Consider the following 16,207-nt stretch of genomic DNA (forward strand, 5'->3'; position numbering starts at 1 on the left):
AAGATAAAAATTCAATAAAGACAGAAATGTTAAATTTCTTGAAATCAATTTGGACAATTTTTCAGTTCTTTTCTCTGTAATTCCTCATTTTTCTTGCTTTTTAAAAAAACATGACACAAAGTTTAGACTCAGAAGAATTTTATTTTCAAATTCCAAAATTTAATTAGAATACCTTACTTATTAAACAGTAACTGGATATCAGTTTAGAACCATTTTCCCCCAAAGGGCTGGCAGTATACGTGGGAGTCTTTGGAATTTTCTGGCACAGCAAACACCTAACACCTTTAGCCTTTCCTTTCAGGGGAAGAACTCGCCCACAGAACTGTTCCACTACAGTTTTATTAAGCAACTAGTGACAAATAATATTTTTATATCAACCCAGGGAGGTAATCTAAGTATCTTGAATTATTGGCTCGCTGTTCTGAAAATGTTAAACATATATTGCCCTCATGTTTTAAAATGTATCCTAAGAAACAGACTTGCCTGGTCATTGCAGTGGACAATCTCTAGAGTGTGGGCCACATTCACAGAAGTAACTGCTGTAATTGTCTGATATCTAAGTTATTGGTAACCTCCACCAGTAGCATACAAATGAACTTAGTTACAAAACAGAAATGGACTCACAGACATAGAAAACAAGCTTATGGTTACCAAAGGGGATTGGCGGGGGGAGATAAATTAGGGGTTTGGGATTCACATATACACAGTACTATATATAAGAGAGGTAAACAACAAGGACCTACTATATAGCACAGGGAACTCTACTCAGTATCTTGTAATAACCTATAATGGAAAAGAATCTGAAAAAGAATAGATAGGTAGATATGTATAACTGAATCACTTTGCTATATACTTGAAATTAACACAACATTGTAAATTAACTATACCTCAGTTTTAAAACTGTAATTATAAAGAAGAAAACCAAACCTTCACTTTATGGTACTGGATTAGGCACCACACAATCATGTGCAATAGACACAATCTGTTCCTGCCACTAGCTCCAAAAATAAAAATGACTGTGTCTTCATCACATATAATGTATGTTAATTCCATCAACGTGATTTGAGTCCTGATTTCTAGTCTGCCTTAGTATAAGAAAAAAAATGAAAAAAAAAAAAAAACTGTGTTGACCAGAATTCTTTTCAGGGAAGACACTGAAATTCTTCAGAAAAATCTTTCATAGACTCTTGGGATTAAAGGTACAAGTGGGGCTTCCCTGGTGGCGCAGTGGTTGGGAGTCTGCCTGCCGATGCAGGCGACGCGGGTTCGAGCCCTGGTCTGGGAAGATCCCACATGCCGCGGAGCAGCTGGGCCCGTGAGCCACAATTGCTGAGCCTGCGCGTCTGGAGCCTGTGCTCCGCAACAGGAGAGGCCGCGATGGTGAGGGGCCTGTGCACCGCGATGAAGAGTGGCCCCCACTTGCCGCAGCTGGAGAAAGCCCTCGCACAGAAACGAAGACCCAACACAGCTAAAAATAAATAAATAAATAAATAAATTTTTTAAAAAAAGGTACAAGTAAGGCTGCTCTTCAAACTGTTCTGCAAGACCAAGTGGAAGAATTTCCTGGTTATATCAGAGAGGTATGGACAGGAGTGGAAATTAAAGGAAAATGGAAGAAGAGGAGAAAAAAGAGTGCTAACAAAAGGCTGTCACTCCACAGTGAGGCACCGTTCACCTAATATCTTCCATAAAGTTACAGAACCCCAAGCTGCTTCAGTTCATGTAGATGAATCAGTAAATTTATTCACTTTTTAACTTAGTTATTAAAACAGGTGACAGGAGGGCAGCTGGGACTGCAAGTTTTAACAGAGAAGTGAAGTAGACAAAGAAAGAGGAGATAAACTTTAAATCAAATTTTACTAATACCCCAAGGGGAAAATAGGCCCCAAATGGAGTATGGGTTGCCTATGGTTTTTCCAGACCTTTCCAAACACTGCACAGTGAGCTTCCCAAGCACAATAAATAGTCTCATACTGTACATAGAAAACTATCTCCTGAAGGACACTGCCATTTGCCCTAGTTTCATATGAACTTTTTTACTGAATATTCCTATATCATATAGACTTACCTTTTATGCCTATAATCCTGATATTCTTCAGTTAGATTACAGCAGAGTTATGGACAAATAGAGGTATTTCAGGTGTCCTTTTACACACAGATTTCAAAATAATGTACATCTTTCAAAATGTTTAGAAATTATCATGAATTACATATTTTCACAGTATGAAGATGAAGTAAATTATAAATTCTCTTTATGCTATTACCATGTGGCAGTCCCCACATGGGGGCTGATACATAGAAATGCTTGTCACCGTTTTTGAATGATATGGGGAAATTAGTCTTGAACAATGCAGATTATTCAAGGTAATTGGGAATGTTTCTTTGGCATAGAGTATGATCGCCCTGCTGTTAAAGAGATTGGAAAAAGCATCAGAGAGTAGCTGGCATGAGATATGGAACTTGAAGGGCAGGACTATAACAGGCAGAAATGAGAAGATGTCATTTAGAAAGAGGGAAGACATGGGGACAAGAAATCAGATGTGTTTGGGGGAAGAGCCTACAGTCCCATTCATCTGTAGGGTGAGGTCCAGGAGTCAGCCTTGGGCTCCAGCTCTTGGCACGAGTGTCAATGTTCTCATGATGGAACAGCGGTCAGCTCTTTCATTGAGCTTTTTATGAAGCAGGCATTGACAAGAGGAAAGCAGAAAGGAAGAAGTCGGAAGATGCCAAGTGTTGACTACAGCTGGCAAATGGGTGTGATTGGGATCAAAATTATTAATGTATGACTGTTGCCAGCCTTTCCCATCCACCAACTGGCTCAAGAGGAGTCTTGCTTTTCTATGCCATTTCTTCCCTTTCTCCAGCCACCTAGGAGGCCCTTGCCTTGTCAGTTTCATTCTGTAGGTTCTCACAATCAAGAATGGAAAATAGACAAAAGAGCACATAATCAGAGAGGCAGAAGAAGGCCTGTGCCATTGTTATTGGAATATAAAGGGATACAGCAATCTTCAGGAAAACCCAATACACAAGCTGAAAACAGCTTTCTGCTTCTTTTTCTTTTTTTTTTTAAATCCAAAGCAAAGTTAGATAGTCAGAACCAGAAGCTTAAGGAATATCCTCTGCAGGGGGTAGCTCAGCACCATTGTAATTTGGACATAAATATAAATTATATTCATTGGTTAGTGGGATCAGGGCTATTATGGTAGGCATAAATAACAGACTGGGGAGATTTTGCTTAATTAGACAAAGACTAGGGAGACATTGAGGCCTCCTGAACGAGGTGGTGATGTGATTAGTATTCTTCTTTAGGAAGAATTATCTAACAGCTTTATCCACATAAATGAGAGAGGAAAAAAATTGAAGACAAGTAAAATCAGACTTTGCAATATGCCAGGTTAAAGGCAGTGAGGAACTAAAAGGGGAGAGTGAGGACGGAAAAGAGAAGATGGCAAGGTGTTTGGAAAGCAAGCTCAACAGTACCGTTATGAGAGGAAAAGGAAAAGAGATGACAATTTGAGGTTGGAGGCCTCAGAAACTGAGGGAATAGAAGTGCCATTAACAAAAGTGAGGATACCAGAAGGAAAAGCTGACTTCAGGGCAGACATCATTAGCTCAATTTTACATGCGTTGTTTTTTATGTACATCTGGGTGAGAATGTCCCCTGGACAAATGGAAATGTAAGCTCCAAGAGGAAAGGCCTGTGTCTGTCTTGCTCCCTTTGCCCCATGGTATCTCTGAAGCCCAGCATATAACAGGTGATCAATAAACACTGCTGTATAAATGAAGAATGAATGAAAGTCTACCCAATACTCCGAGTTCTTATGATAACATGATTACAGTTTTTCATGCTTGTTTCTCTTTATTTATAGATTCTGCTTTATACACATGCGTCTTAGATCTCCATTTCCGAGTGCCCTCAACCCTTGTTTGTTGAATTAATGTTAGTAGATGCTCTTTAGTAGTAGTTTATGTACAACCCCATTCACAATTCTCATCTGCTTTTAGCATATTCAAATAAGATAAAACTCACTGAACGCCATATTAATATAAATAGAGAAATATACATATCCCTAATACTTATTTTAAGGAAAGAGCAACACATATAAGTAACTACAGGTATAACTACGTAAATAACCATCAGCATTTCAACATTTGGTTATTCTATTTGGTTAAGAGCTTACTTGAAGTTGTCAGATATTACATTTCCTTTCAACTACAAAGAGCCTGAAAAAGACTGTTGGGCAACAACTTGGAAAAGATTATTTCAAAGGTAAATATGGGTCCTGGTCGAAGATGGCAGCGGCAGCTGGAGCCCGGGTTTCTCACCTACTTCGTGGCGCTCCCCGGGGTGGGAGTGAGCTTGCTGAACGTCTTCCTGAAGTCACACCATGGAGAGGAGGAGAGACCCGAGTTCGTCGCCTACGCCTATATCCACATCAGGTCCAAGCCCTTTCCCTGGGGAGATGGTAACCATACCCTTTCCATAACCCTCATGTGAATCCGCTTCCAATTGGCTATGAAGACGAATAAAGAGAACCTGGACCACTGCACAGTGAAGACCACAGCGCTGGTTTGGACCATTACTCTACACACATGGACCAGAAAATTGTACGGGACCTTAAGCTCACCTTCTTGTATCCAGTGATGACCATTATACTTGATGACCATTATACTGATCTTCCGTCCCTTTGCTTATAGCAGGAGATGGCTTAAATAAATAACTTAGTCACGAGCTGAAAAAAAAAAAAAGGTAAATATGTTTTCATTTCATGAATGGCTGGAGATTCCCTATACTCAGCAGTAACATATGACTCACATTTGTCCGTGGCACAAAATTGTAGAGCAAATACAGATCACAAAACTGACTGTCTCACAAGGCTCCTGCGATACAAACTTTTCCCAAGGTCCTCTCTCTCCTCCTGCAGTGTGTGAGGGCCTTCATAAGGAACATGGTGTTTCTATTTCAGAAAAACTGCACATCTCATATTCTATTTTAAAAGATTTGACAATATATGAGCAGTGTATATATTTATATTGAAAAGGTCTCTTTGGTCATTATGGTTGATTCACTGGAGATGTTCCTCGTACGCATGGTTTAATAGTAAAATATAAGTTCAAAATTTTAATCTGCAGTGATTCGCCCTACCCCTTGGACTGAGATGGCTTCATGAAAGTTAATTTTTTTTTTTTAAAGGCAAACCTTGAAAACAACATCTGGTGTTGAGTTCAGAAATTAGAACCAGATATGCTTCCTTATCCATATTTCGGTTCACATGAGTAGGCTGCCAGAATGGTGAAAGGGAAAAGGTTTGCTAATTTAATTTTTGTCTTGTTTTTGAAGAAATAATAGAAATATTTTAATGCTCAAAGTAGTTATGGGTCTTTTTAAGTATACAGACCATCCCTGAATATACATAAAGAAATATTAGAATTAATATAACTTTTAGGTAATAGTTAGCATTTTAACAATTCACATTCAAAGGATTCGCCAAGGGTTTCCTCTAAGTAACAAGAGCCAAACAGTATAAAGGCCTCATAGATTGCTTTTAAAACCAGTTTTCCAAATAATTTATGGTATATGTGTTCCCCCAAAAAACTGAGACAGCAAATAACTATTTGATTCAGCTATATTTCGAGCATTAGTATACATCCCATTCAGAATGCCAACGTGAAAGAGCAACTAGAATTTTTGTTTTCTAAAACTTCAACAGTAACTAAAGGTATGCACAGAAATGTTGGGGACGGTGATTAATAGAATTCTAATTTGGTGTTTACAATTTACCAAGCACTACAGAGCCTATTTTATTTTGCATTTATAATAAGCTTAAAGTAAACCAAGCATATATTGTTATTTCCATTTAACAGATGTTAAAATTGAAATCTTCAAACATAATGTGTTACATAGTTACTTTCGTAGATCCAGGAAGTACTAGAACCTAGATCATCTGTATCTTAGAGCTTTTTCTATTATTTCATACTACCTTTCTGCGTGATGAAAATCCAACAAACTGTATCCCTAATTGGCTGGTACTTGAAACCTAGGTTGTAACTGCACTCAATTCTAGAAAAATCTATCTGAGCGAAACATCAGCATTAAAAAACAGACATACTAACATTGCCCTTGGAATATCTGTGTGGTAAGGAATCCATTAGATCCGGAACTCATTACTTTGACAGGATATCTCTATTAATGAATTTTTCTAATTGACTTTGTAAGTATGATTTTTATCTTCTACTTTTTTTCAATTGTTTTACATGTAAGTTTCTCCATAATCTTTCCATTTCAAGTAATTCTATATCATGAAAATATGTCCTTTGTTCATCCAAGTGTAGAAAGGGTATAAAATTGTCTAATGCATATGCTACATCAATAAGATTTATTTTCCTTTTCTGGTGGGGTGGGGGTGAAAAGGCATCTTTTAAATTCTGCTCTACATCTTACAAATGAGAAAATTGAAATGGAATGTTTCCCTTTTTTAAAATAGGGTTTTTCTTGGTGGCATAGCCCTTTGGCTATTCTGTTGAGGTCAAAGTCTTATTCCAGCACTAGATTATCGGGTTTCCCAAAATGAGCATGAACCCTGGAACATTTTGCCTTTTTCTTACTCCCTCCCCAAATAATGGATAGTCAATCCCGTCTCTTTATACGAGATTAATAGCAACAACAACAACAATAATAGATGTCTTTCATTATAAAATTTAGTGTTTACAGGTGTGGAAAAACAGTAAGAAGGGATGAGAAAATTACAAAATAATGATAATGCATACTTTTTTTGTACTTTATAGTTAATACAATTTGGCTGACTCCTCAAAATCTATGAGGTAGACAGTGAAATTTGTATTCTTTCCATGCTCAAGAGATAGAAGTAGGGGCTCAGAGAAGATAAATAAGGTGTGCAAGCTGATATGCTCAGTAAATGGCAGAGGTGGATTAAGAATCCAAGCAGCTCTGCTCTGCTACTGATTTGCAGTGTTTATGCTACCAAGTTCTCTAATTCTGAAACTACATTCACTTTGAATAGCCAGATGAGACAAGTGCAGACCGGTCTGAAATTCAGGAGCTCTGAATTCCTATCTCCACCCCATTTGGCCTGATTTAGTATTCTCAAGTAGCATGACATCACAGTTAAGTGCATGGGCTCCAGAGGCACCCAGACCTGGCCTTACCTCCCCATTCCTCCACTTAACATCTCAAGGAAGCTTCACAAGTTAGTTTCTCCAAGCCTTAATTTCCTCATCTGTAAAACAAAAATTGTTATGGATCTTAAATATAACAAATGTAAAAGTCTTGGCCACAATAAGTATTGGATAAATCATTGCTACTAGCACTTCACTTTATGCTGATTTCTCTTTTCCCATTAATACATATATTTCTTGGAGGAAAGAAAGTGAAAACCCATATAGGTTTCATCACACACAAAATGCTGACCACACACAGAGAGCCCTCCCCCAGGCACTTACGTTCTACCTCTTGGACACCTTGGAAGTATTGCAAAGGTTCTTGAATCCAGATGTACAAGAAGAATTTCTTTGAACTGAATAAGTAGTATGTCTTACAGAGCTATGTGACTCTATTTCTTTTATCTCTAGGGTTTTGATCTCATAATAAATAAACTGAAAATTTAATAAAAAGCTTTATTGAATTCCAGTATAGATTTTCTTGATCAACAGATAGTTAGAGTATTACCATAATTGTAGATGGGGTAGGAAAGCATTGCTTTGTGAAAATATCTGACATTATTCAAAAGGGATGGGAATCAGTGTTAGCTTTCAAATCTCGATCAGCATGAATTCATAAGTATTTCTAAAATCAGATGGTACAATTTGATACTGATTCCTAGAGGCTAGAGAATTCCTTTTAATTTATGGCTTGGATTCATTTCCTTGAATGTATCCCAACAACTAAAAAAAGGTCATGTTTGATGAAATAATCATAGTTAACAATGAATGCCCTGTTTTTTCCTTGTCTCCTTTTAATTCTATAACCATTCCAAAAACGTAGGATTGGAATACAGTAGTAATAAATGTAAAGGTGAGAAACTCAATTATAATTCCAAGGGACTCATTCAAAGACACCCCAAAATCTTTACACAAATATTAGGTGTTGATAACTGCATTAATATATTTATGTACATAAATTCAGAGTATTTCTGTATCATTTACCATGTTCTCAGTCACAAGTAATAGGAAGCTCAAAATGGATTAAACATTAAGGAAACTATTGGCTTTCATAGCTGGAAATTCAGGGCTAAGGTGAACTTTGGAGGAGGCATTATCCAGTGGTTCTGGTTGGGTTCCCCAACAGTTTTCTCAGCTCTGTCCCACTCCTCAGGATGGAGCAGAATAGCTTCAGAAGGTACAAACCCCACAACAGCAAATGACCACAGCCAAGAGAAGAAAAAAGTAGCTTTCAGAACTCTCTCATAAAAGAGAGAAAACTTCTTTCTGAATCCCCCAGCAAATTCCCCCTCAAATGTGTTTGGTTGAAATTGAGTTGCATGCTCATTTTTGTTCCAGTGTTTGAGGTGGTAGAGTGATGGAATTATGGCCACTCAAGGTCAACTTTCCCTGAGGTATTTGGCTGCATAGTAAAAGGGTAATGAATGAAACAAAACTGAGATTCTCTTGGGAAGGAATAAATGGAGAATATGTACCTCTACATAGGCAACAATCAGTGTCTTCTGCCTCTTTCAATATCTACCCATTCATTTTTCTAAGAGGTATTAACTGAGATAGTTAAGATCCTGAAACACAAATACTCCTTCTGATATAATCTTGGAAGAAAAGTACAAATATTTTAAGTATTAAATAAATTGGCTTGAGCTATGAAATTCTTATATTGCTGGCAAGCAACCATGTCACAAGTTATGGACAAGATTAAACTTTAAGTTTAATGGCTGGAATAAATCCAAGTATAAGAAAGGAGCACTCTGCAAATATGTTTCATGCTCATACAATGGTGCATATCACCTCTTAAAGATGTAAACCAGAAGATTTCATGCAAACTAGCATTAAAGAGGAAAAACAAGTTTTCTCATAGAAAGCACTCAGCTTTGGGATAGGCACTTAGGAGTGGGATGGTATTAAGATTCATATAATGCCAGATACTAGTATGATCCACAAATTAATTTTAACCAGTGATCTGTCCAGAACCCAATAACAAAAATACTTCCCTGGAAATGAGATTTTACTTACAAAAAGACTTATATATGACTGTTAATGTTTACCACGATTTTTAAAAATGAAAAATGAAGATTTTCAGAGGTCTAATGAAGCCAAGAGGAAAATAAAGACTTTCTGGAAATGGTGTTTTGGACAGTGTTGACTGCATCAAAGTAGGAAATATTTTTTTTATTTTAGAATTTCTTTTTATTCATGCCCTATAATTGTTCTTAAAGCACTTACAAATCTCTTCCCCAAAGAAGTTTGGGCTTTTCTTTTTTTTTTATATATATATATATTTTTTTTTAATGTGACTTTGTTTGGAAATAGGGTCTTTTAATTTATTTAATTTATTTATTTTTGGCTGCATTGGGTCTTCGTTGCTGCACTCAGGCTTTCTCTAGTTGTGGCGAGCGGGGGCTACTCTTCCTTGCGGTGCACGGGCTTCTCATTGCAGTGGCTTCTCTTGTTGCGGAGCATGGGCTCTAGGTGCGTGGGCTTCAGGAGATGTGGTGCTTGCGCTCAGCAGTTGTGGCTCGCGGACTCTAGAGTGCAGGCTCAGTAGTTGTGGCACACATGCTTAGTTGCTCCGCAGCCTGTGGGATCTTCCCAGACCAGGACTCAAATCTGTATCCCCTGCGTTGGCAGGCGGATTCTTAACCACTGCACCACCAGGGAAGCCCTGGGCTTTTCTTTAAAACTAATTTAACTTTGAAAAATTATTGTTTATATTAATTGATTAAGTATTTATAAAACAGGTACTATACCCAGAAAGAATTAAAATGCATAGTCCTGCCCTCAAGAATTTAAAATCTGTTTGAAGACATCAATCCAAAAATATAAGAAACAATTAATAAACCAGAAATGATAGCATTTAATTAACCACTAAATTGTGAATCAAGGCATAGTCATATAGAAAAGACCAGATGAGGAAAATCATGTACTTCATAGAAATTACAGAAGCCTTATTAACATCATACTAACATCTTTTGAATACTCACCATGTACCAGATATGTTTAATAACATATAATTTAATCCCACTACAACCCTATACATTCTAATCATTATCATCAATATTTTACAGACAAAGAAATTGAGGCTTAGAGAGATTAACTTGCCCAAGTTGAAAAGTTAGTAAAAAGCAGAATTGGGAATTGAGCCCATATAGTCAAATCCTACCATGTGGTTACTTAGTTACTAAGGTATTCTGCCTCCATGGAATATGACAAACTTGGTGAGCACTTTCAAGACTTAGAGGTCCTTCTAACTCAAGGAGGATAGAGAGAGGTATTTTAGGAAGGAGGACCAACACCAGTGAAGACATAGTTGCCAGAGTGTCCATGGTATATATTAGGGCCCTTAAAAGAAACTGTGCAGACTGAGTCTAAAGTTTGAACCAAGTCAAAGAGAAGAAAAGATTGGGCAAATTCAGTGGAGTTGGGTTATAGAGATTAACAGAGGCATTGAAGAGTTTTACAAAACAATTTCTCAATATAAAATAACCGTTTGAGGGACTTCCCTGGTGGTGCAGTGGTTAAGAATCCGCCTGCCAATGCAGGGGACACGGATCCGAGCCCTGGTCCGGGAAGATCCCACATGCTGCAGAGCAACTAAGACCGTGCGCCACAACTACTGAGCTTGAGAGCTACATCTACTGAAGCCAGCATGCCTAGAGCCCGTGCTCCACAACAAGAGATGCCACTGCAATGAGAAGCCCGCGCACCGCAATGAAGAGTAGCCCCCGCTCGCGCAACTAGAGAAAGCCTGCGCGCAGCAACGAAGACCCAATGCAGCCAAAAATATAAATAAATAAATAAATTTATAAATAAAAAATAACTGTTTGAACTCTTTCCTCCCCTCTCTTTCTCTCCCTCAGCTGCATCTTCAAATTCCGAAAGACTTGAAATGAATCACCAGAGACCACCCAACATCTTTCAGACATTTAGATTAAACTCAAAAGCATAGAAGTGTTCTTAATAGCTGAAAGGTTAATACTTTTCAAATCCTGGGTCAGCCTACCCCAGGGAGAAAGCAAGAGACATCCTGGTGACCTGGAAAGCCCACAGGCCCCCAGGTGACCTTCCAGGGACGCTCCTCCACATTCCACACATTTTGCAGTCTAGCCTTGCCTTGTCAGTTCGAAATGGAATGCAGGCTCACACCGTGTCAGAGCGGAGGGTCTCCTAAACTGAAATGGAAATAGCTCTAAAACTGGAATAGCTTATACCTGTGTGTTTATAAACACATGATTAAACTCTGGGATAAAAACTGGCCATTGTGATTGCCTCAGGGAAAGATAGCTGGATGGTTGGGGAACATTCAAAGAGAAGAGATTTGCTTTCCTTCTCCCTACCAACCCCTTGGACTTTTTCAATGTTGAAGGCTATATGTGTTTATGCAATATGTCTATTGCAAATGAATTAACTTTTTAGTGGCCTTTTTGCCTGTCTCACAATGCATTCAAAGCACCATTGCCAGCCAAATTCCCAAAAGCACAGTTCCCATCACATCCTGCCCCTAGTCCCAAACCTTCAGTGCATGCCCATTACTAATAACTAACTCACAAGGTTCACAAGAATTGATTTACTGATATCTTTTATGTTTCACACCACATTTTGAAGTAGGTTATGCCTCATATGACAAGTAGTAAAATGGCATGTAGTGAATTTAAAAGATTTGTTCAGGGTTACACAGCTAACTGGTAATGCTGCTGAGACTTGAGCTTTTAATACATGCCACTTTCTGTGATATCATGCAGCCTCTCACATACAGCATAATCAGATCAAAACTCTTTAGCCTACCATTGATTTCTAACCTTCCTTAGAAGTTTTCTCATGCAAATCCCCAACACCTATCCTTTGCTCCAGGTAAACTAGTACTTACGCACTGGTTCCCCAAATACCTCTCACTCTTCTATCACTGTATCTTTTCTCATGTTCTCTCTTCCCCCTTAGAATGTCTCCCCACTTCATTTGTCACTGAAAATCTTCCAGTTAACCACAAATGGTCCCTCTTAATGCACCTTTCCCGGATTCCCCCAGTTTCCAATTATTCTCTTCTCAGTACTTTATTATATCTCTCACAAAACTACATGTTAGTCTTAAATTATAGTTGAATTGGTGTTTGTCTTAACCTGACTACAAAACTGTAAACGTTGAGAACAAAGATCATTGCTATCCATGTTCGTTTTTCCAAATATGTAGGAAACTATTTTCACTTATTAGAGGCTCAGAAACATTTGTTGAATTCAGTTTGATAACTGATATTTCTGGAACACCAGGGGTGCGTTGTAAGATGAAGCAAACTTTGGAGAGAACCCAGAAACTGATTTTACAGTAGAGATCACGAACTGGTAGCTTGTGACACTCTGAAAGACATGTGTGTTGTTAGCACAGGGTTTGTTTCTTTGGGGGTTTAATTTTTAATTTGAATTATTTGCCAGCATTTAAAATCAGAAGATCTCATGTAAAAATCTAAATTTCTAGCTTTTCTTGAAAATGGAAAAATCTAGCAATACTGAGCCTACCCTACCACATGACAAAATTGGCTGGAGTTGGTAAAACCTGCCCATTTTCAATAAGGTGCAGGCTGTCTGGTGTGCCACAGCCCACCATTCATGGTTGTCTTACACCGAGGGGGCTATATTGATTTGTGATACCTGTTGGATGCTATACATTTACGTTTGCAATTCCTACCAGAAGTGCTGATCCTTTTTCCTTCAGAAAAAAGTCCCTGGGCTTCCCTGGTGGCGCAGTGGTTGAGAATCTGCCTGCCAATGCAGGGGACACGGGTTCGAGCCCTGGTCTGGGAAGATCCCACATGCCGCGGAGCAACTAGGCCCGTGAGCCACAACTACTGAGCCTGCGCATCTGGAGCCTGTGTTCCGCAACAAGAGAGGCCGCGACAGTGAAAGGCCCGCGCACCGCGATGAAGAGGGGCCCCCGCTTGCCGCAACTAGAGAAAGCCCTCGCACAGAAACGAAGACCCAACACAGCCAAAAATAAATAAATTAATTAATTAATTAATTAAAAAAAAAAAAAAACCCTCTAGAAAAAAGTCCCTAAGGCTCATTACCTCTACCCAGAGCTCTACACCTATTTCAACAATGGCCTGGTGAAAGCAATTTTCTCAACCATCTTTGAAAAAGTAGCTTACCCTCCTCATGTAGGAAAACCTCAAGGAGAAGTTAAGTCAGTTGTTACATTCAGGTGTATTAATGGAAATACAGAGAAATTCTATACACAGAAAGAAAACTGTCGTTTGAACTACAGGATGTCACACTGAGACATTGCCAGGGAAGCTATTTACTAGTGTCCCACAATCGGGGGGAGCAGAATACAATGCAGGTGACAGAATCCCATAGCAAGAAGGGATCTAAAGAAAGGCAATCCAATGCTTTAATTATTTTTATGACATTCCTACCAAATTGATTTTTTAAATCTTTAGCTCTCTGATGAGGGCAAGCCCATTTAAATTTTCACAATTTGTACTTCAAAAGCATTCTTTTTTGCATGTAAGGAAAAGATGATTTATTGTAACTTTCCCCCCTTAGTCCTTCATTTTCCCTCTGGGGTAACAATAATCACATGTGACAAACTTTGTTTATATTTAAAGACAATGGTCATAGTTGCCTCAAAGTCTTCCATTTTTCAGGTGAAACACATTTGGTTTCTGGTTAGTAAGACTCTCTTCACCCCCTGGTTATTTCTTCTCTGTTTCATTATATTCCATCAAAATTCTCGGCGCCCCAAACTGGCCAGAGCATTACAGGTATTGTCTGGTCCAGCAGAGCATAGCAGAGAATATTGAATCACTTTGTTACAATAACTTTATTTGTGCAGTCTTGAAGTTTAATTAGTTGTTTTGGCAGCTACAAGTCTCTGTTGACTCACATGTTGTTGCAGTCGACTGGAACCGAGTTGCACCACCAAGTTCTGTTAAAGCTCATCTTCACCATCATGTGCTTCCACAATTAGCCTTCTGGACTTCGAATTTATCCCCATTAAATCTCATCATGTTTATATTGGCCCATTATTCCAACCTGTCAAGGTCTTTTTGGATTTGATTCTAGAACTCTCTCTCCTTGATTTCTATCTCTGCAAATTTCATGTGTAGTCAATTATTTCCTCCAAGTCACTAGAAAATAAGCAGAGCAGGAAAGGACTTTGCTTCAGGTCCTCCTTCCTGGTTTCCAGATTCAAGCTGGTCCCTCAATATTTTTTGAGAAGAGCCATTTACCTGTCAGTGATCCACCCAACTCTATTGTTAGTTGGGTTTTTTTTGTTGTTGTTTTTTTTTTACGGCTGTGTTGGGTCTTAGTTTCTGTGCGAGGGCTTTCTCTAGTTGCGGCAAGTGGGGGCCACTCTTCATCGCGGTGCGCGGGCCTCTCACTGTCACGGCCTCTCTTGTTGCGGAGCACAGGCTCCAGACGCGCAGGCTCAGTAGTTGTGGTTCACGGGCCTAGTTGCTCCGTGGCATGTGGGATCTTCCCAGACCAGGGCTCGAACCCGTGTCGCCTGCATTGGCAGGCAGATTCTCAACCACTGCGCCACCAGGGAAGCCCTAGTGTTAGCTTTTTTTTTTTTATCTGTCTTTAAGAATACTGTGGGAACAGAAATGTTGAATCCCTCAAGTGCACATGCATACACGTAAATATATACTTTCCTTGGGAGAGGATTCATAGCTTCCACTGGATTGTCAGAAAGTTTCCTGACATAAAAAAGATTAAGAACTGGGCTTCCCTGGTGGCGCAGTGGTTGAGAATCTGTCTGCCAATGCAGAGGACACGGGTTCGAGCCCTGGTCTGGGAAGATCCCACATGCCACGGAGCAACTAGGCCCGTGAGCCACAACTACTGAGCCTGCGCGTCTGGAGCTTGTGCTCCGCAACAAGGGAGGCTGCGACAGTGAGAGGCCCGCGCACCGCGATGAAGAGTGGCCCCCGCTCGCCACAGCTAGAGAAAGCCCTCGCGCAGAAACGAAGGCCCAACACAGCCAAAAATAAATAAATAAATAAACTAACAAAATTAAAAAAAAAAAAGATTAAGAACCATTAACTTATTAATTCTCCGGATACACAATATATTAAAATAGTTCTACTTTTTAAATCTCTGATGATCATTATTTATTGAGTGCCTACCTTGTGCCAGGGGAGCTCTAAATATTGAGATATCAATGTGAACATAATAGACCAATCCTCTGCCCTCATGGAGTTTACATTCTAGTGAGGCAGAACGTTGGCCATAATGACCAAGATTAATAAGGAAGCCAATAGTGTGTTTAATAGTGATTAGTGCTAAGGAACAAAAATAATGTAGAGTGAGGGGATATGAAGTGTTGAGTGAGAAGGCTGCGTCACTGAGAAGATGACATTTGTGTAAATACAGCAGCAAGTGCAAGGCACCCTGTTAGCAAAATTCTTAGTCTACCCAACGAACAGCAAAACTGCAACAGAGTAAGCCAGGGGAAATAGTGGAGATGATTTAGGAGAGGATTGTGGGTAGGGAAGCCAAAATGTTTCTCCGACGTGGAGGGAGTTCCCCCTTAGGGTGCAGCTGGAAATGTGGGAGAGAGGTTTCTTTAGTTGTCACAATGACTCTGGGACCCTACTGGCACTTAAGGGGAGCAGAGACACTCTGTAGGACTCTGTTTTGTATGGTGGAAAACTGTTTTGCCCATTGGCAACAATGGGCTTTACTCTGAATGAGATGGGAAGCCATTAGAGATCTCAGTGCAGGAGAGTGAGTGGTCTAACATATTTATCAAGGCTCAGCCTAGCCGTCGTGTTGGAGGTGAAGAAGACCGCAGCAGAAGCACAGAGACCAGTTAAGAGGCTGTCACAATAATCCATGTAAAAGATGATGATGGCTGAACCAGGGTGGTAGAAAGGAGGAGATGACAACTGGTTGGATTCTGAATAAATACTTAAGATTGAGTCAACAGGTGTTGCTGATGCAGTAGAAGTGGCGTGAGAGAGAAAGAAGAGTAGAGGATGAATCCAAGATTTTAGGCCTGATTAGTATCTATCGTTTGGAAGGATAGAATC

The sequence above is a fragment of the Balaenoptera acutorostrata genome, chromosome 2, assembly GCF_949987535.1.
Source record: "Balaenoptera acutorostrata chromosome 2, mBalAcu1.1, whole genome shotgun sequence".
NCBI classification, from domain to species: domain Eukaryota; kingdom Metazoa; phylum Chordata; class Mammalia; order Artiodactyla; family Balaenopteridae; genus Balaenoptera; species Balaenoptera acutorostrata.